Source organism: Leuresthes tenuis, unplaced genomic scaffold (assembly GCF_036924035.1).
Source record: "Leuresthes tenuis unplaced genomic scaffold, fLeuTen1.0.hap1 SCAF_1, whole genome shotgun sequence".
NCBI classification, from domain to species: Eukaryota; Metazoa; Chordata; class Actinopteri; order Atheriniformes; family Atherinopsidae; genus Leuresthes; species Leuresthes tenuis.
This window is the reverse complement of record NW_027325355.1, coordinates 44,196,780-44,221,279: the sequence shown is the minus strand read 5'-3', so window position 1 is coordinate 44,221,279 and position 24,500 is coordinate 44,196,780. Positions and strand designations below refer to the sequence as shown.

The following is a 24,500-nucleotide window of genomic DNA, read 5'->3' as shown; positions in this document are numbered from 1 at the left end:
TCTGATCACCCTGTGACACATGAGGAAGTTGGTCATCTTCAGCTCCTGCTGCTTTGTTGATAGACACGAGGTGATCTGAGAGTCTCAGTTTCAGTTGCAGAGAATGATCACATCAGAGAAGAAGATGTGCCCACTACAAGTCAGCTTTTCTCTGCAATTATCTGGTTGCATAGAGGAACCGTATGATTCCAGTACCTATATAATGCACATTTGTCACAGACATTGTCGCTTACGGCCACACCACCCTGAATAAGCCCGACCTCGTCTGATCTCGGACGCCAAGCAGGGTTGTACCTGGTTAGTACTTGGATTGGAGTCAGCTTGGGAATACCAGGTGCTGTAAGCTTTTTCTCTTCTCTCTACCACCTGCATGTCTTTTGTTGCAACGTCTGATCACCCTGTGACACATGAGGAAGTTGGTCATCTTCAGCTGCTGCTGCTTTGTTGGCTGACACGAAGTGATCTGAGAGTCTCAGTTTAAGTTGCAGAGAATGATCACATCAGAGAAGATGATTTGCCCGCTACACATCAGCCTTTCTCGGCAATTATCTGGTTGCATAGAGGAACCGTATGATTCCTGTACCTATATAATGCACATTTGTCAGAGACATTGTTGCTTACGGCCACACCACCCTGAACATGCCCGACCTCGTCTGATCTCGGAAGCCAAGGAGGGTTGGGCCTGGTTAGTACTTAAATGGGAGACCGCTTGGGAATACCAGGAGCTGTAAGCTTTTTGTCTTCTCTCGACCACCTGCATGTCTTTTGTTGCAACGTCTGATCACCCTGTGACACATGACGAAGTTGGTCATCTTCAGCTGCTGCTGCTTTGTTGGCAGACACGAAGTGATCTGAGAGTCTCAGTTTCAACTGCAGAGAATAATCACATCAGGGAAGAAGATGTGCCCATAACAAGTCAGCCTTTCTCTGCAATTATCTGGTTACATAGAGGAATTGTATGATTCCAGTACCTATATAATGCACATTTGTCACAGAAATTGTTCCTTTTGGCCACACCACCCTGAATAAGCCCGACCTCGTCTGATCTCGGAAGCCAAGGAGGGTTGGGCCTGGTTAGTACTTAAATGGGAGACCGCTTGGGAATACCAGGAGCTGTAAGCTTTTTGTCTTCTCTCGACCACCTGCATGTCTTTTGTTGCAACGTCTGATCACCCTGTGACACATGACGAAGTTGGTCATCTTCAGCTGCTGCTGCTTTGTTGGCAGACACGAAGTGATCTGAGAGTCTCAGTTTCAGCTGCAGAGAATAATCACATCAGGGAAGAAGATGTGCCCATAACAAGTCAGCCTTTCTCTGCAATTATCTGGTTACATAGAGGAACCGTATGATTCCAGTACCTATATAATGCACATTTGTCACAGAAATTGTTCCTTACGGCCACACCACCCTGAATAAGCCCGACCTCGTCTGATCTCGGAAGCCAAGGAGGGTTGGGCCTGGTTAGTACTTTAATGGGAGACTGCTTGGGAATACCAGGTTCTGTAAGAGTTTTCTCTTCTCTCTACAACCTGCATGTCTTTTGTTGCAACGTCTGATCACCCTGTGACACATGAGGAAGTTGGTCATCTTCAGCTGCTGCTGCTTTGTTGGCAGACACGAAGTGATCTGAGAGTCTCAGTTTCAGCTGCAGAGAATAATCACATCAGGGAAGAAGATGTTTCCATAACAAGTCAGCCTTTCTCTGCAATTATCTGGTTACATAGAGGAAGTGTATGATTCCAGTACCTATATAATGCACATTTGTCACAGAAATTGTTCCTTACGGCCACACCACCCTGAATAAGCCCGACCTCGTCTGATCTCGGAAGCCAAGGAGGGTTGGGCCTGGTTAGTACTTTAATGGGAGACTGCTTGGGAATACCAGGTGCTGTAAGCGTTTTCTCTTCTCTCTACAACCTGCATGTCTTTTGTTGCAACGTCTGATCACCCTGTGACACATGAGGAAGTTGGTCATCTTCAGCAGCTGCTGCTTTGTTGGCAGACACGAAGTGATATGAGAGTCTCAGTTTCAGCTGAAGAGAATGATCACATCAGAGAAGATGATATGCCCACTACACATCAGCCTTTCTCGGCAATTATCTGGTTTCATAGAGCAAGTGTATGATTCCAGTACCTATATAATTCACATTTGTAACAGATATGTTCGCTTACCGCCACACCACCCTGAATAAGCCCCACCTTGTCTTATCTCGGAAGCCAAGCAGGGTTGGGTCTGGTTTGTACTTCAATGGGAGACTGCTTGGGAATACCAGGTGCTGTAAGCTGTTTCTCTTCTCTCTACCACCTGCATGTGTTTTGTTGCAACGTCTGATCACCCTGTGACACATGAGGAAGTTGGTCATCTTCAGCTGCTGCTGCTTTGTTGGCAGACATGAGGTAATCTGAGAGTCTCAGTTTCAGCTGGAGAGAATAATCACATCAGAGAAGAAGATGTGCCCACTACAAGTCAGCTTTTCTCTGCAATTATTTGGTTGCATAGAGGAACCGTATGATTCCAGTACCTATATAATGCACATTTGTCACAGACATTGTCGCTTACGGCCAAACCACCCTGAATAAGCCCGACCTCGTCTGATCTCGGAAGCCAAGCAGGTTTAGGCCTGCTTAGTACTTGATGGGAGACTGCTTGGGAATACCAGGTGCTGTAAGCTTTTTCTCTTCTCTCTACCACCTGCATGTCTTTTGTTGCAACGTCTGATCACCCTGTGACACGTGAAGAAGCTGGTCATCTTCAGCTGCTGCTGCTTTGTTGATAGACACGAGGTGATCTGAGAGTCTCAGTTTCAGCTCCAGAGAATAATCACATCAAGGAGGAAGATGAACCCACTATAAGTCAGCCTTTTTCGGCAATTATCTGGTTATACAGAGGAAGTGTATGATTCCAGTACCTATATAATGCACATTTGTCACCGATATTGTTGCTTACGGCCACACCACCCTGAATAAGCCCAACCTCGTCTGATCTCGGAAGCCAAGCAGGGTTGGGCCTGGTTAGTACTTGGATGGGAGACTGCTTGGGAATACCAGGTGCTGTAAGCTTCTTCTCTTCTCTCTACCACCTGCATGTCTTTTGTTGCAACTTCTGATCACCCTGTGACACATGAGGAAGTTGGTCATCTTCAGCTGCTGCTGCTTTGTTGGCTGACACGAAGTGATCTGAGAGTCTCAGTTTCAGTTGCAGATAATGATCACATCAGAGAAGATGATTATCTGGTTGCATAGAGGAACCGTATGATTCCAGTACCTATATAATGCACATTTGTCAGAGACATTTTTGCTTACGGCCACACCACCCTGAATAAGCCCGACCTCGTCTGATCTCGGACGCCAAGCAGGGTTGTACCTGGTTAGTACTTGGATGGGAGACAGCTTGGGAATACCAGGTGCTGTAAGCTTTTTCTCTTCTCTCTACCACCTGCATGTCTTTTGTTGCAACGTCTGATCACCCTGTGACACGTGAAGAAGTTGGTCATCTTCAGCTGCTGCTGCTTTGTTGGCTGACACGAAGTGATCTGAGAGTCTCAGTTTCAGTTGCAGATAATGATCACATCAGAGAAGATGATTTGCCCGCTACACATCAGCCTTTCTCGGCAATTATCTGGTTGCATAGAGGAACCGTATGATTCCAGTACCTATATAATGCACATTTGTCAGAGACATTGTTGCTTACGGCCACACCACCCTGAATAAGCCCGACCTTGTCTAATCTCGGACGCCAAGCAGGGTTGTACCTGGTTAGTACTTGGATGGGAGACAGCTTGGGAATACCAGGTGCTGTAAGCTTTTTCTCTTCTCTCTACCACCTGCATGTCTTTTGTTGCAACGTCTGATCACCCTGTGACACATGAGGAAGTTGGTCATCTTCAGCTTCTGCTGCTTTGTTGGCAGACACGAAGTGATCTGAGAGTCTCATGTTCAGCTGGAGAAAATTATCACGTCAGGGAAGAAGATGATTTGCCCGCTACACATCAGCCTTTCTCGGCAATTATCTGGTTGCATAGAGGAACCGTATGATTCCAGTACCTATATAATGCACATTTGTCAGAGACATTGTTGCTTACGGCCACACCACCCTGAATAAGCCCGACCTCGTCTGATCTCGGACGCCAAGCAGGGTTGTACCTGGTTAGTACTTGGATAGGAGACAGCTTGGGAATACCAGGTGCTGTAAGCTTTTTCTCTTCTCTCTACCACCTGCATGTCTTTTGTTGCAACGTCTGATCACCCTGTGACACGTGAAGAAGTTGGTCATCTTCAGCTGCTGCTGCTTTGTTGATAGACACGAGGTGATCTGAGAGTCTCAGTTTCAGTTGCAGAGAATGATCACATCAGAGAAGATGATTTGTCCGCTACACATCAGCCTTTCTCGGCAATTATCTGGTTGCATAGAGGAACCGTATGATTCCAGTACCTATATAATGCACATTTGTCAGAGACATTGTTGCTTACGGCCACACCACCCTGAATAAGCCCGACCTCGTCTGATCTCGGACGCCAAGCAGGGTTGTACCTGGTTAGTACTTGGATAGGAGTCAGCTTGGGAATACCAGGTGCTGTAAGCTTTTTCTCTTCTCTCTACCACCTGCATGTCTTTTGTTGCAACGTCTGATCACCCTGTGACACGTGAAGAAGTTGGTCATCTTCAGCTGCTGCTGCTTTGTTGATAGACACAAGGTGATCTGAGAGTCTCAGTTTCAGCTCCAGAGAATAATCACATCAAGGAGGAAGATGAATCCACTACAAGTCAGCCTTTTTCGGCAATTATCTGGTTATACAGAGGAAGTGTATGATTCCAGTACCTATATAATGCACATTTGTCACCGATATTGTTGCTTACGGCCACACCACCCTGAATAAGCCCGACCTCGTCTGATCTCGGAAGCCAAGCACGGTTGGGCCTGGTTAGTACTTGAATGGGAGACCGCTTGGGAATACCAGGTACCTTAAGCTTTTTCTCTTCTCTCTACCACCTGCATGTCTTTTGTTGCAACGTCTGATCACCCTGTGACACATGAGGAAGTTGGTCATCTTCAGCTTCTGCTGCTTTGTTGGCAGACACGAAGTGATCTGAGAGTCTCATGTTCAGCTGGAGAAAATTATCACGTCAGGGAAGAAGATGATTTGCCCGCTACACATCAGCCTTTCTCGGCAATTATCTGGTTGCATAGAGGAACCGTATGATTCCAGTACCTATATAATGCACATTTGTCAGAGACATTGTTGCTTACGGCCACACCACCCTGAATAAGCCCGACCTCGTCTGATCTCGGACGCCAAGCAGGGTTGTACCTGGTTAGTACTTGGATAGGAGACAGCTTGGGAATACCAGGTGCTGTAAGCTTTTTCTCTTCTCTCTACCACCTGCATGTCTTTTGTTGCAACGTCTGATCACCCTGTGACACGTGAAGAAGTTGGTCATCTTCAGCTGCTGCTGCTTTGTTGATAGACACGAGGTGATCTGAGAGTCTCAGTTTCAGTTGCAGAGAATGATCACATCAGAGAAGATGATTTGTCCACTACACATCAGCCTTTCTCGGCAATTATCTGGTTGCATAGAGGAACCGTATGATTCCAGTACCTATATAATGCACATTTGTCAGAGACATTGTTGCTTACGGCCACACCACCCTGAATAAGCCCGACCTCGTCTGATCTCGGACGCCAAGCAGCGTTGTACCTGGTTAGTACTTGGATAGGAGTCAGCTTGGGAATACCAGGTGCTGTAAGCTTTTTCTCTTCTCTCTACCACCTGCATGTCTTTTGTTGCAACGTCTGATCACCCTGTGACACATGAGGAAGTTGGTCATCTTCAGCTTCTGCTGCTTTGTTGGCAGACACGAAGTGATCTGAGAGTCTCATGTTCAGCTGGAGAAAATTATCACGTCAGGGAAGAAGATGATTTGCCCGCTACACATCAGCCTTTCTCGGCAATTATCTGGTTGCATAGAGGAACCGTATGATTCCAGTACCTATATAATGCACATTTGTCAGAGACATTGTTGCTTACGGCCACACCACCCTGAATAAGCCCGACCTCGTCTGATCTCGGACGCCAAGCAGGGTTGTACCTGGTTAGTACTTGGATAGGAGACAGCTTGGGAATACCAGGTGCTGTAAGCTTTTTCTCTTCTCTCTACCACCTGCATGTCTTTTGTTGCAACGTCTGATCACCCTGTGACACGTGAAGAAGTTGGTCATCTTCAGCTGCTGCTGCTTTGTTGATAGACACGAGGTGATCTGAGAGTCTCAGTTTCAGCTCCAGAGAATAATCACATCAAGGAGGAAGATGAATCCACTACAAGTCAGCCTTTTTCGGCAATTATCTGGTTATACAGAGGAAGTGTATGATTCCAGTACCTATATAATGCACATTTGTCACCGATATTGTTGCTTACGGCCACACCACCCTGAATAAGCCCGACCTCGTCTGATCTCGGAAGCCAAGCACGGTTGGGCCTGGTTAGTACTTGAATGGGAGACCGCTTGGGAATACCAGGTACCTTAAGCTTTTTCTCTTCTCTCTACCACCTGCATGTCTTTTGTTGCAACGTCTGATCACCCTGTGACACATGAGGAAGTTGGTCATCTTCAGCTTCTGCTGCTTTGTTGGCAGACACGAAGTGATCTGAGAGTCTCATGTTCAGCTGGAGAAAATTATCACGTCAGGGAAGAAGATGATTTGCCCGCTACACATCAGCCTTTCTCGGCAATTATCTGGTTGCATAGAGGAACCGTATGATTCCAGTACCTATATAATGCACATTTGTCAGAGACATTGTTGCTTACGGCCACACCACCCTGAATAAGCCCGACCTCGTCTGATCTCGGACGCCAAGCAGGGTTGTACCTGGTTAGTACTTGGATAGGAGACAGCTTGGGAATACCAGGTGCTGTAAGCTTTTTCTCTTCTCTCTACCACCTGCATGTCTTTTGTTGCAACGTCTGATCACCCTGTGACACGTGAAGAAGTTGGTCATCTTCAGCTGCTGCTGCTTTGTTGATAGACACGAGGTGATCTGAGAGTCTCAGTTTCAGTTGCAGAGAATGATCACATCAGAGAAGATGATTTGTCCGCTACACATCAGCCTTTCTCGGCAATTATCTGGTTGCATAGAGGAACCGTATGATTCCAGTACCTATATAATGCACATTTGTCAGAGACATTGTTGCTTACGGCCACACCACCCTGAATAAGCCCGACCTCGTCTGATCTCGGACGCCAAGCAGGGTTGTACCTGGTTAGTACTTGGATAGGAGTCAGCTTGGGAATACCAGGTGCTGTAAGCTTTTTCTCTTCTCTCTACCACCTGCATGTCTTTTGTTGCAACGTCTGATCACCCTGTGACACGTGAAGAAGTTGGTCATCTTCAGCTGCTGCTGCTTTGTTGATAGACACAAGGTGATCTGAGAGTCTCAGTTTCAGCTCCAGAGAATAATCACATCAAGGAGGAAGATGAATCCACTACAAGTCAGCCTTTTTCGGCAATTATCTGGTTATACAGAGGAAGTGTATGATTCCAGTACCTATATAATGCACATTTGTCACCGATATTGTTGCTTACGGCCACACCACCCTGAATAAGCCCAACCTCGTCTGAACTCGGAAGCCAAGCAGGGTTGGGCCTGGTTAGTACTTGAATGGGAGACCGCTTGGGAATACCAGGTGCCTTAAGCTTTTTCTCTTCTCTCTACCACCTGCATGTCTTTTGTTGCAACGTCTGATCACCCTGTGACACATGAGGAAGTTGGCCATCTTCAGCTGCTGCTGCTTTGTTGGAAGACACGAAGTGATCTGAGAGTCTCAGTTTCAGCTAAAGAGAATAATCACTTCAGGGAAGAAGATGTGCCCACTACAGATCAGCCTTTCTCAGCAATTATCTGGTTACATAGAGGAACCGTATGATTCCTGTACTTATATAATGCACATTTGTCAGACACATTGTTGCTTACGGCCACACCACCCTGAACATGCCCGACCTCGTCTGATCTCGGAAGCCAAGCAGGGTTGAACCTCCTTAGTACGTGGATGGGAGACTGCTTGGGAATACCAGGTGCTGTAAGCTTCTTCTCTTCTCTCTACCACCTGCATGTCTTTTGTTGCAACTCCTGATCACCCTGTGACACATGAGGAAGTTGGTCATCTTCAGCTGCTGCTGCTTTGTTGGCTGACACGAAGTGATCTGAGAGTCTCAGTTTCAGTTGCAGATAATGATCACATCAGAGAAGATGATTTGCCCGCTACACAACAGCCTTTCTCGGCAATTATCTGGTTGCATAGAGGAACCGTATGATTCCAGTACCTATATAATGCACATTTGTCAGAGACATTGTTGCCTACGGCCACACCACCCTGAATAAGCCCGACCTCGTCTGATCTCGGACGCCAAGCAGGGTTGTACCTGGTTAGTACTTGGATGGGAGACAGCTTGGGAATACCAGGTGCTGTAAGCTTTTTCTCTTCTCTCTACCACCTGCATGTCTTTTGTTGCAACGTCTGATCACCCTGTGACACGTGAAGAAGTTAGTCATCTTCAGCTGCTGCTGCTTTGTTGATAGACACGAGGTGATCTGAGAGTCTCAGTTTCAGCTGCAGAGAATAATCACATCAAGGAGGAAGATGAACCCACTACAAGTCAGCCTTTTTCGGCAATTATCTAGTTATACAGAGGAAGTGTATGATTCCAGTACCTATATAATGCACATTTGTCACCAATATTGTTGCTTACGGCCACACCACCCTGAATAAGCCCGACCTCGTCTGATCTCGGAAGCCAAGCAGTGTTGGGCCTGGTTAGTACTTTAATGGGAGACTGCTTGGGAATACCAGGTTCTGTAAGCGTTTTCTCTTCTCTCTACAACCTGCATGTCTTTTGTTGCAACGTCTGATCACCCTGTGACACATGAGGAAGTTGGTCATCTTCAGCAGCTGCTGCTTTGTTGGCAGACACGAAGTGATCTGAGAGTCTCAGTTTCAGCTGCAGAGAATAATCACATCAAGGAGGAAGATGAACCCACTACAAGTCAGCCTTTCTCGGCAATTATCTGGTTTCATAGAGCAAGTGTATGATTCCAGTACCTATATAATTCACATTTGTAACAGATATTGTCGCTTACCGCCACACCACCCTGAATAAGCCCCACCTTGTCTTATCTCGGAAGCCAAGCAGGGTTGGGTCTGGTTTGTACTTCAATGGGAGACTGCTTGGGAATACCAGGTGCTGTAAGCTGTTTCTCTTCTCTCTACCACCTGCATGTGTTTTGTTGCAACGTCTGATCACCCTGTGACACATGAGGAAGTTGGTCATCTTCAGCTGCTGCTGCTTTGTTGGCAGACACGAAGTGATCTGAGAGTCTCAGTTTCAGCTGAAGAGAATGATCACATCAGAGAAGATGATATGCCCACTACACATCAGCCTTTCTCGGCAATTATCTGGTTTCATAGAGGAAGTGTATGATTCCAGTACCTATATAATTCACATTTGTAACAAATATATTTGCTTACCGCCACACCACCCTGAATAAGCCCCACCTTGTCTTATCTCGGAAGCCAAGTAGGGTTGGGCCTGGTTAGTACTTAGATGGGAGACTGCTTGGGATTACCAGGTGCTGTAAGCTTTTTGTCTTCTCTTGACCACCTGCATGTCTTTTGTTGCAACGTCTGATCACCCTGTGACACATGAGGAAGTTGGTCATCTTCAGCTCCTGCTGCTTTGTTGGCAGACATGAGGTAATCTGAGAGTCTCAGTTTCAGCTGGAGAGAATAATCACATCAGAGAAGAAGATGTGCCCACTACAGATCAGCCTTTCTCAGCAATTATCTGGTTACATAGAGGAACCGTATGATTCCTGTACTTATATAATGCACATTTGTCAGACACATTGTTGCTTACGGCCACACCACCCTGAACATGCCCGACCTCGTCTGATCTCGGAAGCCAAGCAGGGTTGAGCCTCCTTAGTACTTGGATGGGAGACAGCTTGGGAATACCAGGTGCTGTAAGCTTTTTCTCTTCTCTCTACCACCTGCATGTCTTTTGTTGCAACGTCTGATCACCCTGTGACACATGAGGAAGTTGGTCATCTTCAGCTGCGGCTGCTTTGTTGGCTGACACGAAGTGATCTGAGAGTCTCAGTTTCAGTTGCAGAGAATGATCACATCAGAGAAGATGATTTGCCCGCTACACATCAGCCTTTCTCGGCAATTATCTGGTTGCATAGAGGAACCGTAGTTGGCAGACACGAAGTGATCTGAGAGTCTCAGTTTCAGCTGCAGAGAATAATCACGTCAGGGAAGAAGATGTGCCCACTACACATCAGCCTTTCTCAGCAATTATCTGGTTACATAGAGGAACCGTATGATTCCAGTACCTATATAATGCACATTTGTCAGAGACGTTGTTGCTTACGGCCACACCACCCTGAATAAGCCCGACCTCGTCTGATCTCGGACGCCAAGCAGGGTTGTACCTGGTTAGTACTTGGATGGGAGACAGCTTGGGAATACCAGGTGCTGTAAGCTTTTTCTCTTCTCTCTACCACCTGCATGTCTTTTGTTGCAACGTCTGATCACCCTGTGACACGTGAAGAAGTTGGTCATCTTCAGCTGCTGCTGCTTTGTTGATAGACACGAGGTGATCTGAGAGTCTCAGTTTCAGCTCCAGAGAATAATCACATCAAGGAGGAAGATGAACCCACTACAAGTCAGCCTTTTTCGGCAATTATCTGGTTATACAGAGGAAGTGTATGATTCCAGTACCTATATAATGCACATTTGTCACCGATATTGTTGCTTACGGCCACACCACCCTGAATAAGCCCGACCTCGTCTGATCTCGGAAGCCAAGCACGGTTGGGCCTGGTTAGTACTTGAATGGGAGACCGCTTGGGAATACCAGGTACCTTAAGCTTTTTCTCTTCTCTCTACCACCTGCATGTCTTTTGTTGCAACGTCTGATCACCCTGTGACACATGAGGAAGTTGGTCATCTTCAGCTTCTGCTGCTTTGTTGGCAGACACGAAGTGATCTGAGAGTCTCATGTTCAGCTGGAGAAAATTATCACGTCAGGGAAGAAGATTATTTGCCCGCTACACATCAGCCTTTCTCGGCAATTATCTGGTTGCATAGAGGAACCGTATGATTCCAGTACCTATATAATGCACATTTGTCACCGATGTTGTTGCTTACGGCCACACCACCCTGAATAAGCCCAACCTCGTCTGATCTCGGAAGCCAAGCAGGGTTGGGCCTGGTTAGTACTTGAATGGGAGACCGCTTGGGAATACCAGGTGCCTTAAGCTTTTTCTCTTCTCTCTACCACCTGCATGTCTTTTGTTGCAACGTCTGATCACCCTGTGACACATGAGGAAGTTGGCCATCTTCAGCTGCTGCTGCTTTGTTGGAAGACACGAAGTGATCTGAGAGTCTCAGTTTCAGCTAGAGAGAATAATCACTTCAGGGAAGAAGATGTGCCCACTACAGATCAGCCTTTCTCAGCAATTATCTGGTTACATAGAGGAACCGTATGATTCCTGTACTTATATAATGCACATTTGTCAGACACATTGTTGCTTACGGCCACACCACCCTGAACATGCCCGACCTCGTCTGATCTCGGAAGCCAAGCAGGGTTGAGCCTCCTTAGTACTTGGATGGGAGACAGCTTGGGAATACCAGGTGCTGTAAGCTTTTTCTCTTCTCTCTACCACCTGCATGTCTTTTGTTGCAACGTCTGATCACCCTGTGACACATGAGGAAGTTGGTCATCTTCAGCTGCTGCTGCTTTGTTGGCTGACACGAAGTGATCTGAGAGTCTCAGTTTCAGTTGCAGAGAATGATCACATCAGAGAAGATGATTTGCCCGCTACACATCAGCCTTTCTCGGCAATTATCTGGTTGCATAGAGGAACCGTAGTTGGCAGACACGAAGTGATCTGAGAGTCTCAGTTTCAGCTGCAGAGAATAATCACGTCAGGGAAGAAGATGTGCCCACTACACATCAGCCTTTCTCGGAAATGATCTGGTTGCATAGAGGAACCGTATGATTCCAGTACCTATATAATGCACATTTGTCAGAGACATTGTTGCTTACGGCCACACCACCCTGAACATGCCCGACCTCGTCTGATCTCGGAAGCCAAGGAGGGTTGGGCCTAGTTAGTACTTGGATGGAAGACCTCTTGGGAATACCAGGTGCTTTAAGCTTTTTCTCTTCTCTCTACCACCTGCATGTCTTTTGTTGCAACGTCTGATCACCCTATGACACATGAGGAAGTTGGTCATCTTCAGCAGCTGATGCTGCTTTGTTGGCAGACACGAAGTGATCTGAGAGTCTCAGTTTCAGTTGCAGAGAATGATCACATCAGAGAAGATTATTTGCCCGCTACACATCAGCCTTTCTCGGCAATTATCTGGTTGCATAGAGGAACCGTATGATTCCAGTACCTATATAATGCACATTTGTCAGAGACATTTTTGCTTACGGCCACACCACCCTGAAGAAGCCTGACCTCGTCTGATCTCGGACGCCAAGCAGGGTTGTACCTGGTTAGTACTTGGATGGGAGACAGCTTGGGAGTACCAGGTGCTGTAAGCTTTTTCTCTTCTCTCTACCACCTGCATGTGTTTTGTTGCAACGTCTGATCACCCTGTGACACGTGAAGAAGTTGGTCATCTTCAGCTGCTGCTGCTTTGTTGATAGACACGAGGTGATCTGAGAGTCTCAGTTTCAGCTGAAGAGAATAATCACATCAAGGAGGAAGATGAGCCCACTACAAGTCAGCCTTTTTCGGCAATTATCTGGTTACACAGAGGAAGTGTATGATTCCAGTACCTATATAATGCACATTTGTCACCGATATTGTTGCTTACGGCCACACCACCCTGAATAAGCCCGACCTCGTCTGATCTCGGAAGCCAAGCAGGGTTGGGCCTGGTTAGTACTTTAATGGGAGACTGCTTGGGAATACCAGGTGCTGTAAGCGTTTTCTCTTCTCTCTACAACCTGCATGTCTTTTGTTGCAACGTCTGATCACCCTGTGACACATGAGGAAGTTGGTCATCTTCAGCTGTTGCTGCTTTCTTGGAAGACACGAAGTGATCTGAGAGTCTCAGTTTCAGCTGAAGAGAATAATCACGTCAGGGAAGAAGATGTGCCCACTACACATCAGCCTTTCTCAGCAATTATCTGGTTACATAGAGGAACCGTATGATTCCTGTACTTATATAATGCACATTTGTCACACACATTGTTGCTTACGGCCACACCACCCTGAATATGCCTGACCTCGTCTGATCTCGGAAGCCAAGCAGTGTTGGGCCTGGTTAGTACTTGGGTGGGAGACCGCTTGAAAATACCAGGTGCTGTAAGCTTTTTCTCTTCTCTCTACCACCTGCATGTCTTTTTTTGCAACGTCTGATCACCCTGTGACACATGAGGAAGTTGGTCATCTTCAGCTGCTGCTGCTTTGTTGGCAGACACAGAGTGATCTGAGAGTCTCAGTTTCAGCTGCAGAGAATAATCACATCAGGGAAGAATATGTGCCCACTACAAGTCAGCCTTTCTCGGCAATTATCTGGTTTCATAGAGGAAGTGTATGATTCCAGTACCTATATAATGCACATTTTTCACAGAAATTGTTCCTTACGGCCACACCACCCTGAATAAGCCTGACCTCGTCTGATCTCGGAAGCCGAGGAGGGTTGGGCCTGGTTAGTACTTTAATGGGAGACTGCTTGGGAATACCAGGTGCTGTAAGCGTTTTCTCTTCTCTCTACAACCTACATGTCTTTTGTTGCAACGTCTGATCACCCTGTGACACATGAGGTATTTGGTCATCTTCAGCTGCGGCTGCTTTGTTGGCAAACACGAAGTGATCTGAGAGTCTCAGTTTCAGCTGAAGAGAATGATCACGTCAGGGAACAAGATGTGCCCACTACACATCAGCCTTTCTCTGCAATTATCTGGTTGCATAGAGAAACCGTATGATTCCAGTACCTGTTGCTGCTTTGTTGGAAGACACGAAGTGATCTGAGAGTCTCAGTTTCAGCTGAAGAGAATAATCACGTCAGGGAAGAAGATGTGCCCACTACACATCAGCCTTTCTCAGCAATTATCTGGTTACATAGAGGAACCGTATGATTCCTGTACTTATATAATGCACATTTGTCACAGACATTGTTGCTTACGGCCACACCACCCTGAATATGCCTGACCTCGTCTGATCTCGGAAGCCAAGCAGAGTTGGGCCTGGTTAGTACTTGGGTGGGAGACCGCTTGAAAATACCAGGTGCTGTAAGCTTTTTCTCTTCTCTCTACCACCTGCATGTCTTTTTTTGCAACGTCTGATCACCCTGTGACACATGAGGAAGTTGGTCATCTTCAGCTGCTGCTGCTTTGTTGGCAGACACAGAGTGATCTGAGAGTCTCAGTTTCAGCTGCAGAGAATAATCACATCAGGGAAGAATATGTGCCCACTACAAGTCAGCCTTTCTCGGCAATTATCTGGTTTCATAAAGGAAGTGTATGATTCCAGTACCTATATAATGCACATTTTTCACAGAAATTGTTCCTTACGGCCACACCACCCTGAATAAGCCTGACCTCGTCTGATCTCGGAAGCCGAGGAGGGTTGGGCCTGGTTAGTACTTTAATGGGAGACTGCTTGGGAATACCAGGTGCTGTAAGCGTTTTCTCTTCTCTCTACAACCTACATGTCTTTTGTTGCAACGTCTGATCACCCTGTGACACATGAGGTATTTGGTCATCTTCAGCTGCGGCTGCTTTGTTGGCAAACACGAAGTGATCTGAGAGTCTCAGTTTCAGCTGAAGAGAATGATCACGTCAGGGAACAAGATGTGCCCACTACACATCAGCCTTTCTCTGCAATTATCTGGTTGCATAGAGGAACCGTATGATTCCAGTACCTATATAATGCACATTTTTCAGAGATATTGTTGCTTACGGCCACACCACCCTGAACATCCCCTTCCTCGTCTGATCTCGGAAGCCAAGCACAGTTGGGCCTGGTTTGTACTTGGATGGAAGACCTCTTGGGAATACCAGGTGCTTTAAGCTTTTTCTCTTCTCTCAACCACCTGCATGTCTTTTGTTGCAATGTCTGATCACCCTGTGACACATGAGGAAGTTGGTCATCTTCAGCTGCTGCTGCTTTGTTGGCAGACACGAAGTGATCTGAGAGTCTCATTTTCAGCTGGAGAGAATTATCACGTCAGGGAACAAGATATGCCCGCTACATATCAGCCTTTCTCTGCAAATATCTGGTTACATAGAGGAACCATATGATTTGATTACCTATATAATGCGCATTTGTCACAGAGATTGTTGCTTACGGCCAAACCACCCTGAATATGTCCAACCTCGTCTGATCTCGGAAGCCAAGGAGGGTTGGGCCTGGTTAGTACTTTGATGGGAGACCGCTTGGGAATACCAGGTGCTGTAAGCTTTTTTTCTTCTCTCTACCACCTGCATGTCTTTTGTTGCAACGTCTGATCACCCTGTGACACATGAGGAAGGTGGTCATCTTCAGCTGCTGCTGCTTTGTTGGCAGACACAAAGTGATCTGAGAGTCTCAGTTTCAGCTGAAGAGAATGATCACATCAGAGAAGATGATATGCCCGCTACACATCAGCCTTTCTCGGCAATTATCTGGTTGCATAGAGGAACCGTATGATTCCAGTACCTATATAATGCACATTTGTCAGAGACATTGTTGCTTACGGCAACACAACCCTGAACATGCCCGACCTCGTCTGATCTCGGAAGCCAAGCACAGTTGGGCCTGGTTTGTACTTGGATGGAAGACCTCTTGGGAATACGAGGTGCTGTAAGCTTTTTCTCTTCTCTCTACCACCTGCATGTCTTTTGTTGCAACGTCTGATCACCCTGTGACACATGTGGAAGTTGGTCATCTTCAGCTTCTGCTGCTTTGTTGGCAGACACAAAGTGATCTGAGAGTCTCAGTTTCAGCTCGAGAGAATAATCACGTCAGGGAAGAAGATGTGCCCACTACTTATCAGCTTTTCTCGGCAATTATCTGGTTACATAGAGGAACTGTATGATTCCAGTACCTTTATAATGCACATTTGTCACAGTTATGGTTGCTTACCGCCACACCACCCTGAATATGCCCGACCACGTCTGATCTCGGAAGCCAAGCAGGTTTGGGCCTGGTTTGTACTTGGATGGTAGACTCTCTGGGAATGCCAGGTGCTGTAAGCTTTTTCTCTTCTATCTACCACCTGCATGTCTTTTGTTGCAACGTCTGATCACCCTGTGACACATGAGGAAGTTGGTCATCTTCAGCTGCTGCTGCTTTGTTGGCAGACACAAAGTGATCTGAGAGTCTCAGTTTCAGCTGCAGAGAATAATCACGTCAGGGAAGAAGATGTGCCCACTACACATCAGCCTTTCTCGGAAATGATCTGGTTGCATAGAGGAACCGTATGATTCCAGTACCTATATAATGCACATTTGTCAGAGACATTGTTGCTTACGGCCACACCACCCTGAACATGCTCAACCTCGTCTGATCTCGGAAGCCAAGGAGGTTTGGGCCTGGTTAGTACTTGGATAGGAGACCTCTTGGGAATACCAGGTGTGGTAAGCTTTTTCTCTTCTCTCTACCACCTGCATGTCTTTTGTTGCAACGTCTGATCACCCTATGACACATGAGGAAGTTGGTCATCTTCAGCAGCTGCTGCTGCTTTGTTGGCAGACACGAAGTGATCTGAGAGTCTCAGTTTCAGCTGCAGAGAATGATCACATCAGGGAAGAAGATATGCCCATAACAAGTGAGCCTTTCTCGGAAATTATCTGGTTACATAGAGGAAGTGTATGATTCCAGTACTTATATAATGCACATTTGTCACAGTTATTGTTGCTTACGGCCACACCACCCTGAATATACCCGACCTCGTCTGATCTCGGAAGCCAAGCACGTTTGAGCCTGGTTAGTACTTGGATGGTAGACTGCTTGGGAATACCAGGTGCTGTAAGCGTTTTCTCTTCTCTCTACAACCTGCATGTCTTTTGTTGCAACGTCTGATCACCCTGTGACACATGAGGAAGTTGGTGATCTTCAGCTGCTGCTGCTTTGTTGGCAGACACCAAGTGATCTGAGAGTCTCAGTTTCAGCTGCAGAGAATAATCACATCAGGGAAGAAGATGTGCCCATAACAAGTCAGCCTTTCTCTGCAATTATCTGGTTACATAGAGGAAGTGTATGATTCCAGTACCTATATAATGCACATTTGTCACAGAAATTGTTCCTTACGATCACACCACCCTGAATATGCCCGACCTCGTCTGATCTCGGAAGCCAAGGAGGGTTGGGCCTGGTTAGTACTTTAATGGGAGACTGCTTGGGAATACCAGGTGCTGTAAGCGTTTTCTCTTCTCTCAACAACCTGCATGTCTTTTGTTGCAACGTCTGATCACCCTGTGACACATGAGGAAGTTGGTCATCTTCAGCTGCTGCTGCTTTGTTGGCAGACACGAAGTGATCTGAGAGTCTCAGTTTCAGCTGAAGAGAATAATCACGTCAGGGAAGAAGATGTGCCCACTACACATCAGCCTTTCTCAGCAATTATCTGGTTACATAGAGGAACCGTATGATTCCTGTACTTATATAATGCACATTTGTCACAGACATTGTTGCTTACGGCCACACCACCCTCAATATGCCTGACCTCGTCTGATCTCGGAAGCCAAGAAGAGTTGGGCCTGGTTAGTACTTTGGTGGGAGACCGCTTGAAAATACCAGGTGCTGTAAGCTTTTTCTCTTCTCTCTACCACCTGCATGTCTTTTTTTGCAACGTCTGATCACCCTGTGACACATGAGGAAGTTGGTCATCTTCAGCTGCTGCTGCTTTGTTGGCAGACACAAAGTGATCTGAGAGTCTCAGTTTCAGCTCGAGAGAATAATCACGTCAGGGAAGAAGATGTGCCCACTACTTATCAGCTTTTCTCGGCAATTATCTGGTTACATAGAGGAACTGTATGATTCCAGTACCTTTATAATGCACATTTGTCACAGTTATGGTTGCTTACCGCCACACCACCCTGAATATGCCCGACCACGTCTGATCTCGGAAGCCAAGCAGGTTTGGGCCTGGTTTGTACTTGGATAGGAGACCTCTTGGGAATACCAGGTGTGGTAAGCTTTTTCTCTTCTCTCTACCACCTGCATGTCTTTTGTTGCAACGTCTGATCACCCTGTGACACATGAGGAAGTTGGTCATCTTCAGCAGCTGCTGCTGCTTTGTTGGCAGACACGAAGTGATCTGAGAGTCTCAGTTTCAGCTGCAGAGAATGATCACATCAGGGAAGAAGATATGCCCATAACAAGTGAGCCTTTCTCGGAAATTATCTGGTTACATAGAGGAAGTGTATGATTCCAGTACTTATATAATGCACATTTGTCACAGTTATTGTTGCTTACGGCCACACCACCCTGAATATACCCGACCTCGTCTGATCTCGGAAGCCAAGCACGTTTGAGCCTGGTTAGTACTTGGATGGTAGACTGCTTGGGAATACCAGGTGCTGTAAGCGTTTTCTCTTCTCTCTACAACCTGCATGTCTTTTGTTGCAACGTCTGATCACCCTGTGACACATGAGGAAGTTGGTGATCTTCAGCTGCTGCTGCTTTGTTGGCAGACACCAAGTGATCTGAGAGTCTCAGTTTCAGCTGCAGAGAATAATCACATCAGGGAAGAAGATGTGCCCATAACAAGTCAGCCTTTCTCTGCAATTATCTGGTTACATAGAGGAATTGTATGATTCCAGTACCTATATAATGCACATTTGTCACAGAAATTGTTCCTTACGATCACACCACCCTGAATATGCCCGACCTCGTCTGATCTCGGAAGCCAAGGAGGGTTGGGCCTGGTTAGTACTTTAATGGGAGACTGCTTGGGAATACCAGGTGCTGTAAGCGTTTTCTCTTCTCTCAACAACCTGCATGTCTTTTGTTGCAACGTCTGATCACCCTGTGACACATGAGGAAGTTGGTCATCTTCAGCTGCTGCTGCTTTGTTGGCAGACACGAAGTGATCTGAGAGTCTCAGTTTCAGCTGAAGAGAATAATCACGTCAGGGAAGAAGATGTGCCCACTACACATCAGCCTTTCTCAGCAATTATCTGGTTACATAGAGGAACCGTATGATTCCTGTACTTATATAATGCACATTTGTCACAGACATTGTTGCTTACGGCCACACCACCCTCAATATGCCTGACCTCGTCTGATCTCGGAAGCCAAGAAGAGTTGGGCCTGGTTAGTACTTTGGTGGGAGACCGCTTGAAAATACCAGGTGCTGTAAGCTTTTTCTCTTCTCTCTACCACCTGCATGTCTTTTTTTGCAACGTCTGATCACCCTGTGACACATGAGGAAGTTGGTCATCTTCAGCTGCTGCTGCTTTGTTGGCAGACACAGAGTGATCTGAGAGTCTCAGTTTCAGTTGCAGAGAATAATCACATCAGGGAAGAATATGTGCCCTCTACAACTCAGCCTTTCTCGGCAATTATCTGGTTTCATAGAGGAAGTGTATGATTCCAGTACCTATATAATGCACATGTGTCACAGAAATTGTTCCTTACGGCCACACCACCCTGAATAAGCCTGACCTCGTCTGATCTCGGAAGCCAAGGAGGGTTGGGCCTGGTTAGTACTTGAATGGGAGACTGCTTGGGAATACCAGGTGCTGTAAGCGTTTTCTCTTCTCTCTACAACCTGCATGTCTTTTGTTGCAACGTCTGATCACCCTGTGACACATGAGGAAGTTGGCCATCTTCAGCTGCTGCTGCTTTGTTGGAAGACACGAAGTGATCTGAGAGTCTCAGTTTCAGCTGAAGAGAATAATCACGTCAGGGAAGAAGATGTGCCCACTACACATCAGCCTTTCTCTGCAATTATCTGGTTACATAGAGGAACCGTATGATTCCTGTACCTATATAATGCACATTTGTCACAGACATTGTTACTTACGGCCACACCACCCTGAATTTGCCTGACCTCGTCTGATCTCGGAAGCCAAGCAGTGTTGGGCCTGGTTAGTACTTGGGTGGGAGACCTTTTGGGAATACCAGGTGCTGTAAGGTTTTTCTCTTCTCTCTACCACCTGCATGTGTTTTGTTGCAACGTCTGATCACCCTGTGACACATGAGGTATTTGGTCATCTTCAGCTGCGGCTGCTTTGTTGGCAAACACGAAGTGATCTGAGAGTCTCAGTTTCAGCTGAAGAGAATGATCACGTCAGGGAACAAGATGTGCCCACTACACATCAGCCTTTCTCTGCAATTATCTGGTTGCATAGAGGAACCGTATGATTCCAGTACCTATATAATGCACATTTTTCAGAGATATTGTTGCTTACGGCCACACCACCCTGAACATGCCCGCCCTCGTCTGATCTCGGAAGCCAAGCACAGTTGGGCCTGGTTTGTACTTGGATGGAAGACCTTTTGGGAATACCAGGTGCTTTAAGCTTTTTCTCTTCTCTCAACCACCTGCATGTCTTTTGTTGCAATGTCTGATCACCCTGTGACACATGAGGAAGTTGGTCATCTTCAGCTGCTGCTGCTTTGTTGGCAGACACGAAGTGATCTGAGAGTCTCATTTTCAGCTGGAGAGAATTATCACGTCAGGGAAAAAGATATGCCCGCTACATATCAGCCTTTCTCTGCAATTATCTGGTTACATAGAGGAACCATATGATTTCATTGCCTATATAATGCGCATTTGTCACAGAGATTGTTGCTTACGGCCAAACCACCCTGAATATGTCCAACCTCGTCTGATCTCGGAAGCCAAGCACAGTTGGGCCTGGTTTGGACTTGGATGGAAGACTTCTTGGGAATACGAGGTGCTGTAAGCTTTTTCTCTTCTCTCTACCACCTGCATGTCTTTTGTTGCAACGTCTGATCACCCTGTGACACATGAGGAAGTTGGTCATCTTCAGCTTCTGCTGCTTTGTTGGCAGACACAAAGTGATCTGAGAGTCTCAGTTTCAGCTCGAGAGAATAATCACGTCAGGGAAGAAGATGTGCCCACTACTTATCAGCTTTTCTTGGCAATTATCTGGTTACATAGAGGAACTGTATGATTCCAATATCTTTATAATGCACATTTGTCACAGTTATGGTTGCTTACCGCCACACCACCCTGAATATGCCTGACCACGTCTGATCTCGGAAGCCAAGCAGGTTTGGGCCTGGTTAGTACTTGGATGATAGACTCTCTGGGAATACCAGGTGCTGTAAGCTTTTTCTCTTCTCTCTACCACCTGCATGTCTTTTGTTGCAACGTCTGATCACCCTGTGACACATGAGGAAGTTGGTCATCTTCAGCTGCTGCTGCTTTGTTGGCAGACACAAAGTGATCTGAGAGTCTCAGTTTCAGCTGCAGAGAATAATCACGTCAGGGAAGAAGATGTGCCCACTACACATCAGCCTTTCTCGGAAATGATCTGGTTGCATAGAGGAACCGTATGATTCCAGTACCTATATAATGCACATTAGTCAGAGACATTGTTGCTTACGGCCACACCACCCTGAACATGCTCGACCTCGTCTGATCTCGGAAGCCAAGGAGGTTTGGGCCTGGTTAGTACTTGGATGGAAGACCTCTTGGGAATGCCAGGTATGGTAAGCTTTTTCTCTTCTCTCTACCACCTGCATGTCTTTTGTTGCAACGTCTGATCACCCTGTGACACATGAGGAAGTTGGTCATCTTCAGCAGCTGCTGCTTTGTTGATAGACACGAGGTGATCTGAGAGTCTCAGTTTCAGTTGCAGAGAATGACCACATCAGAGAAGATGATATGCCCGCTACACATCAGCCTTTCTCGGCAATTATCTGGTTGCATAGAGGAACCGTATGATTCCAGTACCTATATAATGCACATTTGTCAGAGACATTGTTGCTTACGGCCACACCACCCTGAACATGCCTGACCTCGTCTGATCTCGGAAGCCAAGCAGTGTTGGGCCTGGTTAGTACTTGGATGGGAGATCTCTTGGGAATACCAGGTGCTGTAAGCTTCTTCTCTTCTCTCGACCACCTGCATGTCTTTTGTTGCAACGTCTGATCATCCTGTGACACATGAGGAAGTTGGTCATCTTCAGCAGCTGCTGCTTCTTTGTTGGCAGACACGAAGTGATCTGAGAGTCTCAGTTTCAGCTGCAGAGAATAATCACATCAGGGAGGAAGATGTGCCCACTACAAGTCAGCCTTTCTCGGCAATTATCTGGTTACATAGAGGAAGTGTATGATTCCAGTACTTAGCAGCCACCACCCCAAGGCCCCTAAGGGACCCCGCCCCACACCGCAAGACAGCCCCACCTGCAAGCCCCCAAAACTGCCCTCCAAGCCCGACACACAGTCCCCCCCAGCAATCACCAACCCAGTCCCCACGACCCGAGAGACCACCAGACGCCCGAAGCCACACAGCCCCCCCCCAGCACACACCCAACCGCCCAGAGCGACGGGACAGCAACCCACCACCACCACTATGTGATAAAGCTAATCAGCGGGGACCAGAGAGAATGAAATTCAGCCAATTGATGTTTTGAGGAGGCAGACATTGTTTCCATGCTAATATAATCTAAAATAACATTTCTAAACTGGTTAATACACAGACTGTTTTTCGCTTTCCAGTTCATGAGAATAGTTTTCTTTGCGATACATAACACTGCGAGGACCATGCAAACAAGCAGAGAAAAAACAAACACACAAACAAACAAAAACAAGCACAAGTAGTGGCAATCGCATACAACACAACTGTGCATATAGATGACCTGAGGCGACATGGTAATACATCAACTGCTACTGGACTAATGAATGTGTATTGTGTGTGTGTGTGTGAGAACATGCAACACCCATGGCACAGGACCTACATGATAACCGTTCTTACTTATGAGTGTATAAGTGTACACGGCCACAATCCACAGCCCCCCCAAGCAATCAGAAACAGGCAGAGAGGCCCACAAGACCCAGGCCACCAGCAGCCCCCACGGAGCACAGAACCCAGGATGCCCACCACAGGGACAACCACGCATCCACCCAGAAGACAGCAGTGGAAGCCCCCGGACAGAGCCCCCATAAGCATAGGGCAGAGGCGCCCGGGAGCCAGGGGCAACAGCCCACCGACCCCACCAGGCCCCAGCCGCCCAGACATGGGCCGTGCACCGGACCCGGCCCCAGGAGCCCGAGCGCCCCAAAACCCCCCGGCAGAGGCCCCACCCAATACCCGGGAGGGCCAAGCGCCCCAGACAGCCACGCAGTGGGTCAGCGCCTGCCCCAGTGCCCCTGGCCAAGAGCCCTGGCAGTCAAGACGTGCCCACAGGTGGGTGAAGTCGCGAGGAGTGGGGAGAGGCAACGCCGCCCCCCCATTGGGAGAAGCACAGGCAGGCCAGGCGACAGCAAGTCCCAGACCCAGGCCCAATCATCACCACACACACTTTCACGTCCCATACATCCACACATCCACACGTCATCCCTCCCTTGACTCCGCTGGGGTCTAGCACAGTGGGCACACCATGGGGCCAGCAGCCCCCCAGCCACCACAGACCCTGAACCAGCAGAATAATTAATTCCTCCTGGCCACTCCTTCCCGAGCAGCAACCAGGAAGCAGGGGTGTGAGAAGACCCCTCCCCTCACCCTTCTGGCTCTTCAATATTTTCTAATAGTGAGCGATTAAAATTGAGGGGCAGCCAACCTTGTAGAACTGGGAGCGCGGCCCTCTGGGCAGCCTACATACCCAAAGAGCCCCGTCCACCAGATGCCACTCAGTGCAACCACCCCCCAAGACCTAATGTGTGTGTGTGTGTGTGTTTGATAAGTAGTGATGTCTAAGGTGTAATTAAAACAGGGGCGGGGAACTGCAGAGTGCAGCCAAGGGGACCACCTACGTGGCCCCATCCAATACACCCCACAGAACACACACGCCCCCAAAACTCTTCATGTGTGAGTGTGTGCTGTGTACAGGAGCCAAAAGGGAGAGGGGTATGGGGATATACACTGGGAGAGCTAGTCTCCCCCAGAGAGGGCAGCCAGGGACTGGCTGCAATAGGCACCCGCTACCTCGGACCCAACACATCAAGACATCAAGAGGGCCTGATGTCCACCAGGCTCGGGGCTTGCAGCGACCATATTCCGGGAGCTACTGTACCCCCAGAAAGTACCCACCCCGTCCAACCCCACTCAACCCAACCCCATCCCAGCCTGGAGGACCTCTACAAAAAAACAAACAAACAACAACAAACAAACCACCCGGTCACACCAGACGCAGCAGCCCGGGCCTGAGACCCACCATCACCCAGGCCCCCCCCCTCAACAGGGGAAAAGCACCCCCCCCACCGCACGCCCCAACACCCTAAAGAAAACAACCACCTGCGGACACCCTGGAGGTCCCAGAGCAACAAGCCTGGCACCAGGACCTGCACCAACCCACCC

The 24,500-nt window shown here is 47.5% G+C and overlaps 52 pseudogenes; all 52 read left to right on the top strand.

The window, feature by feature from the left end:
• The first annotated feature begins 227 nt into the window (after positions 1–227).
• On the top strand, positions 228–346 carry LOC140288404 (5S ribosomal RNA; annotated as a pseudogene).
• A 269-nt stretch (positions 347–615) lies between these two features.
• LOC140300719 (5S ribosomal RNA) lies at positions 616–734 on the top strand (annotated as a pseudogene).
• A 269-nt stretch (positions 735–1,003) lies between these two features.
• Positions 1,004–1,122, top strand: LOC140292068 (5S ribosomal RNA; annotated as a pseudogene).
• Positions 1,123–1,391: 269 nt separating this feature from the next.
• On the top strand, positions 1,392–1,510 carry LOC140293237 (5S ribosomal RNA; annotated as a pseudogene).
• Positions 1,511–1,779: 269 nt separating this feature from the next.
• On the top strand, positions 1,780–1,898 carry LOC140288601 (5S ribosomal RNA; annotated as a pseudogene).
• A 657-nt stretch (positions 1,899–2,555) lies between these two features.
• Positions 2,556–2,673, top strand: LOC140294439 (5S ribosomal RNA; annotated as a pseudogene).
• Positions 2,674–2,942: 269 nt separating this feature from the next.
• On the top strand, positions 2,943–3,061 carry LOC140299945 (5S ribosomal RNA; annotated as a pseudogene).
• Positions 3,062–3,298: 237 nt separating this feature from the next.
• LOC140290605 (5S ribosomal RNA) lies at positions 3,299–3,417 on the top strand (annotated as a pseudogene).
• Positions 3,418–3,686: 269 nt separating this feature from the next.
• LOC140296644 (5S ribosomal RNA) lies at positions 3,687–3,805 on the top strand (annotated as a pseudogene).
• Positions 3,806–4,077: 272 nt separating this feature from the next.
• On the top strand, positions 4,078–4,196 carry LOC140290055 (5S ribosomal RNA; annotated as a pseudogene).
• A 269-nt stretch (positions 4,197–4,465) lies between these two features.
• LOC140292247 (5S ribosomal RNA) lies at positions 4,466–4,584 on the top strand (annotated as a pseudogene).
• Positions 4,585–4,853: 269 nt separating this feature from the next.
• On the top strand, positions 4,854–4,972 carry LOC140267067 (5S ribosomal RNA; annotated as a pseudogene).
• A 272-nt stretch (positions 4,973–5,244) lies between these two features.
• LOC140290054 (5S ribosomal RNA) lies at positions 5,245–5,363 on the top strand (annotated as a pseudogene).
• A 269-nt stretch (positions 5,364–5,632) lies between these two features.
• Positions 5,633–5,751, top strand: LOC140295987 (5S ribosomal RNA; annotated as a pseudogene).
• Positions 5,752–6,023: 272 nt separating this feature from the next.
• LOC140290053 (5S ribosomal RNA) lies at positions 6,024–6,142 on the top strand (annotated as a pseudogene).
• A 269-nt stretch (positions 6,143–6,411) lies between these two features.
• Positions 6,412–6,530, top strand: LOC140267059 (5S ribosomal RNA; annotated as a pseudogene).
• A 272-nt stretch (positions 6,531–6,802) lies between these two features.
• Positions 6,803–6,921, top strand: LOC140290052 (5S ribosomal RNA; annotated as a pseudogene).
• Positions 6,922–7,190: 269 nt separating this feature from the next.
• Positions 7,191–7,309, top strand: LOC140292246 (5S ribosomal RNA; annotated as a pseudogene).
• A 269-nt stretch (positions 7,310–7,578) lies between these two features.
• Positions 7,579–7,697, top strand: LOC140303729 (5S ribosomal RNA; annotated as a pseudogene).
• Positions 7,698–7,966: 269 nt separating this feature from the next.
• Positions 7,967–8,085, top strand: LOC140294945 (5S ribosomal RNA; annotated as a pseudogene).
• Positions 8,086–8,354: 269 nt separating this feature from the next.
• Positions 8,355–8,473, top strand: LOC140293683 (5S ribosomal RNA; annotated as a pseudogene).
• Positions 8,474–8,742: 269 nt separating this feature from the next.
• Positions 8,743–8,861, top strand: LOC140288667 (5S ribosomal RNA; annotated as a pseudogene).
• Positions 8,862–9,906: 1,045 nt separating this feature from the next.
• On the top strand, positions 9,907–10,025 carry LOC140292997 (5S ribosomal RNA; annotated as a pseudogene).
• A 397-nt stretch (positions 10,026–10,422) lies between these two features.
• Positions 10,423–10,541, top strand: LOC140290604 (5S ribosomal RNA; annotated as a pseudogene).
• A 269-nt stretch (positions 10,542–10,810) lies between these two features.
• Positions 10,811–10,929, top strand: LOC140267055 (5S ribosomal RNA; annotated as a pseudogene).
• Positions 10,930–11,201: 272 nt separating this feature from the next.
• Positions 11,202–11,320, top strand: LOC140312112 (5S ribosomal RNA; annotated as a pseudogene).
• A 269-nt stretch (positions 11,321–11,589) lies between these two features.
• Positions 11,590–11,708, top strand: LOC140292996 (5S ribosomal RNA; annotated as a pseudogene).
• A 397-nt stretch (positions 11,709–12,105) lies between these two features.
• LOC140282325 (5S ribosomal RNA) lies at positions 12,106–12,224 on the top strand (annotated as a pseudogene).
• Positions 12,225–12,496: 272 nt separating this feature from the next.
• LOC140295076 (5S ribosomal RNA) lies at positions 12,497–12,615 on the top strand (annotated as a pseudogene).
• A 269-nt stretch (positions 12,616–12,884) lies between these two features.
• On the top strand, positions 12,885–13,003 carry LOC140299184 (5S ribosomal RNA; annotated as a pseudogene).
• Positions 13,004–13,272: 269 nt separating this feature from the next.
• Positions 13,273–13,391, top strand: LOC140301501 (5S ribosomal RNA; annotated as a pseudogene).
• Positions 13,392–13,660: 269 nt separating this feature from the next.
• Positions 13,661–13,779, top strand: LOC140295711 (5S ribosomal RNA; annotated as a pseudogene).
• A 422-nt stretch (positions 13,780–14,201) lies between these two features.
• Positions 14,202–14,320, top strand: LOC140301152 (5S ribosomal RNA; annotated as a pseudogene).
• Positions 14,321–14,589: 269 nt separating this feature from the next.
• On the top strand, positions 14,590–14,708 carry LOC140295710 (5S ribosomal RNA; annotated as a pseudogene).
• A 269-nt stretch (positions 14,709–14,977) lies between these two features.
• On the top strand, positions 14,978–15,096 carry LOC140297094 (5S ribosomal RNA; annotated as a pseudogene).
• Positions 15,097–15,365: 269 nt separating this feature from the next.
• Positions 15,366–15,484, top strand: LOC140316818 (5S ribosomal RNA; annotated as a pseudogene).
• Positions 15,485–15,753: 269 nt separating this feature from the next.
• On the top strand, positions 15,754–15,872 carry LOC140295382 (5S ribosomal RNA; annotated as a pseudogene).
• Positions 15,873–16,141: 269 nt separating this feature from the next.
• LOC140291848 (5S ribosomal RNA) lies at positions 16,142–16,260 on the top strand (annotated as a pseudogene).
• A 269-nt stretch (positions 16,261–16,529) lies between these two features.
• On the top strand, positions 16,530–16,648 carry LOC140296149 (5S ribosomal RNA; annotated as a pseudogene).
• Positions 16,649–16,920: 272 nt separating this feature from the next.
• On the top strand, positions 16,921–17,039 carry LOC140289751 (5S ribosomal RNA; annotated as a pseudogene).
• A 269-nt stretch (positions 17,040–17,308) lies between these two features.
• Positions 17,309–17,427, top strand: LOC140291486 (5S ribosomal RNA; annotated as a pseudogene).
• Positions 17,428–17,696: 269 nt separating this feature from the next.
• On the top strand, positions 17,697–17,815 carry LOC140283040 (5S ribosomal RNA; annotated as a pseudogene).
• Positions 17,816–18,084: 269 nt separating this feature from the next.
• LOC140267495 (5S ribosomal RNA) lies at positions 18,085–18,203 on the top strand (annotated as a pseudogene).
• A 272-nt stretch (positions 18,204–18,475) lies between these two features.
• On the top strand, positions 18,476–18,594 carry LOC140289750 (5S ribosomal RNA; annotated as a pseudogene).
• Positions 18,595–18,863: 269 nt separating this feature from the next.
• LOC140291484 (5S ribosomal RNA) lies at positions 18,864–18,982 on the top strand (annotated as a pseudogene).
• A 269-nt stretch (positions 18,983–19,251) lies between these two features.
• LOC140283034 (5S ribosomal RNA) lies at positions 19,252–19,370 on the top strand (annotated as a pseudogene).
• A 269-nt stretch (positions 19,371–19,639) lies between these two features.
• On the top strand, positions 19,640–19,758 carry LOC140291039 (5S ribosomal RNA; annotated as a pseudogene).
• A 269-nt stretch (positions 19,759–20,027) lies between these two features.
• Positions 20,028–20,146, top strand: LOC140309554 (5S ribosomal RNA; annotated as a pseudogene).
• A 269-nt stretch (positions 20,147–20,415) lies between these two features.
• Positions 20,416–20,534, top strand: LOC140294995 (5S ribosomal RNA; annotated as a pseudogene).
• A 657-nt stretch (positions 20,535–21,191) lies between these two features.
• LOC140294847 (5S ribosomal RNA) lies at positions 21,192–21,310 on the top strand (annotated as a pseudogene).
• A 269-nt stretch (positions 21,311–21,579) lies between these two features.
• LOC140295127 (5S ribosomal RNA) lies at positions 21,580–21,698 on the top strand (annotated as a pseudogene).
• Positions 21,699–21,967: 269 nt separating this feature from the next.
• On the top strand, positions 21,968–22,086 carry LOC140299366 (5S ribosomal RNA; annotated as a pseudogene).
• Positions 22,087–24,500: the final 2,414 nt, after the last annotated feature.